Source organism: Euprymna scolopes, chromosome 24 (genome assembly GCF_053919585.1).
Source record: "Euprymna scolopes isolate OS-2025 chromosome 24, ASM5391958v1, whole genome shotgun sequence".
In the NCBI taxonomy this organism is placed as follows: Eukaryota; Metazoa; Mollusca; class Cephalopoda; order Sepiida; family Sepiolidae; genus Euprymna; species Euprymna scolopes.
Window position 1 is genome coordinate 10,463,966 of NC_136505.1, and position 3,263 is coordinate 10,467,228.

The 3,263-nt window shown below is 34.8% G+C and overlaps 1 pseudogene; it reads left to right on the forward strand.

Moving 5' to 3' along the window:
* Window positions 1–2,454: 2,454 nt before the first annotated feature.
* LOC145246917 (5S ribosomal RNA) lies at window positions 2,455–2,572 on the forward strand (annotated as a pseudogene).
* Window positions 2,573–3,263: the final 691 nt, after the last annotated feature.

Sequence of the window (3,263 nt, forward strand, 5' to 3'; positions counted from 1 at the left end):
TGGCACTTAAGTCATCTATTTTTTTATAAATAATTTTACCAAAAATTCCTCATAAGTTTTGATTTCGGTTTCTATTATAGCTGATGGGATATATATATATTATGCATAAGTTTGGGATTCAGTTTCGATTCAAGCTGATGAACCCAAGTCATATAGATATATTTTTTATTTTTGAAATCGCAACTTTATAATATATAAACATCGATGGAACTTTAATTCTATAATAATATATACGAAATCTGGAAGAATTAAAATATCCTATCTAAGAATATTTTACAACCTGGCTACGCCGGGCGTCCCTGCTAGCTTAGATAAATACTTTTCAGTTTTAACAAAAAAGCTACAATAATATCAGAGCGTTTCCATTTACGTTGAACATTTACAGAATGCAAACATCAATATATTGCATATGAATCAGCCTCCAGTGGAATTTCCACAGGTCCCGCTAGTTGTAGTTATTATTATTATTATTATTATTGTTATTATTATTATTATTATTATTATTATTATTATTATTATTATTATTATTATCATATAATCTACTTTTTGTGTTGATGAGGTAAATAAGTAACTGCTACTACTATGCCTTCACTATATCTACAATTATAATTCTCTCACACAAAATATCTTGAATCATCATCATCATCATCATCATCATCATCATCATCATCATCATCATCATCATCATTATTAATGTCATCATCATCATTATCTTCATCATCATTTTCGTTATCATCATTGTCGTCGTCATCATCATCATCATCATTATTATTGTTATCATTATTGTCAGCATCATCATCATTATTATCATCATTATCATCGTCATCATCATCATCATTATCGTCGTCATCATCATCATCATCATCATCGTCATCTTCATCATAACACTAACCATCTCTTGCGTACTCTAGAATCTTAATCGTTTGGAAAACAAGTGAATGTTTTTTTAAAGTTATGTTTACTTTTTACTAGCATTCATTCTTAACAAGACAACAAGACACTTTCGATGTTGACAAACTTCACATGGTCTCACCCATAAGTACCCGATGTGTTTCTAGAAAATAATTCTGACTAGAAAAATATGGCAGAAACCAATACAGGGTGGAGCGATACAATTGCTGCCATCAAAAAGACGACATGATTCCATTTCTGTTTGATTGAAACCGGTTTTCTTCTTTTGTTGCAGATCTACTAGTTGGCCAGTTATGTACAAATACCAAGAGCCTTTTATCATGCCCGAAAGTGACACAATATTTAACAAGCAAGATCGGAGATGCGCTGTTGTACAACTCATGCTCTCAACCGATACAATTTATGACAACAGGACCATTGCCAGCACTCTCAAAAATACACATCTGGACAGTTCAAGGCTTTAAAGCACAACTCAACAAAGTTTTCGGACACGAGTATTTGGTATTTGGTGTGCTTCTGCGTTAAGGCCACATCATGTCACCGCACATTTTCGAAGTTGGCTTGAAAGTTAACACCAAAGTGTACCTGGATGCACTGAAGAGGTGGTAATCCCCGGGTGCAATAAAGTGGCCACTGGCAAATCCTGAGTTTGGCAGCAGGACACGGCGCCGGACAACAATTCCAAAGAGGTCCAGGATTGACTTCAGAAAGAATGCTACGACTTTGTACCCTTCTCTCTGACCTGAACCCGCTGGACTACTTTGTTTGGTCATATGTCGAGAACATCACAAACATGACCTCTCACAACACTAAAGCCAGCCTGATCGCTCCCATCCGCCGAGTATTCGCTGAGTTCCCGCCAGCGCTTGTGGATAAAGAATGCTCCCAGTTCCAGACCCGTATCAAGGCGATGATTGAGGCTGAAGACGACTACATTGAATAAATGTCAGCTCTACTACATAATCAAGTTACCTGAATTGATTTTTTTAATGAAAGTTTGAAAATAAAGTTGTAGTGTTGTTTTCTTTAGGGCGACAAACTTATTGTTCAACCCTGTAGAATCATCTGATTTATACGAGATGATGATGATGATGATGATGATGATGATGATGATGATGATGATGATGATGATGATGATCGGATTTCAATAATTAATTTTCTGATATAATAAAACATAATCTGTTTCCGGTGTTTTGGAAGAAGACATTTTGAAAATAACGAAAGAAAAAAAAAACTCGTCTGATAATCCCTTTATTTTTTACTCCTCCTCCTCCCTTTTCCTCCAAAACTTTCTGAATTATTGTCTTAGACACATGGTCTAGATGACAGTAAAATCAGATATACATATTTGACGTTTTATGGGCGAGTTAGATATGCGGACGCAGAGATATTCAGCATAGAAATTTGGCACCACTTCCATTGTCTTCCTTTGAGAATTTTATACGTGTGATATATAAATTTTATCGAATTCATTTGAAGCTTTGAATGAGGTTCAGTCCCCATAGTTTACTTACGTTATTGGTATATGATCTTGTACTATTTATATACGGCATAATCACGTTGACACACCGGTTCCGGTTAGATCACTGAAGTTAAGCAACGTTGAGCCTGGTCAGTACTAAAATGGGTGACCATTTGGTAATACAAGTTGCTGTATGTGCTCGGAGCTTGGAGAAAATAGATCACCAAAAACATAAATCTTTAGCATATCGTCACTTATTAAAACCCCATCATCATCATCATCATATCGTATGAATCAGATGATGATGATGAGATTTGAATAAGTGACAATATGATAAAAATTTAGGTTTTTGGCGATCGATTTTCTATTTGAATGTCGGAAACATACGTAAAAAAGATGAATCTCAAGAAACATGACGCCATTTTATTCCATCGAAGAAATAATTGATTTAATTGACAAAAGCCATTCGTGATTTAAGGAATATTCAGCTGAACGAGGGGTGAGGCACAGGTGTTAACAAGACAGAACTCGCATTGAAAAGGATTTTTTTTGTTTTTTTATTTTTAAATAAATATAATTGCCACTTAACAAAAAACGGCAAGACGAAAAAAGACAATGACAAAGATATTAAAGATGGCTGACAGATCGCAGTCTTTTCAAAATGGCGGCCTTAAGAGGGAAAGATAAATGACAACCACTCAGAGATAAACGATTACCGTCAAACAAGACTTAGCAGTATTTTTATGAACACCGCTTAAAAATTATTCGACACTTCTGCATGGTCATGGCTGACTGAACAAGAATAGCCTACATCGGTGGGTTAAATAAAGTTCCAAATTTTGTATAGGTTTCTCGATTTCGACATAATAATTAATCAGTTTGAAAAGAT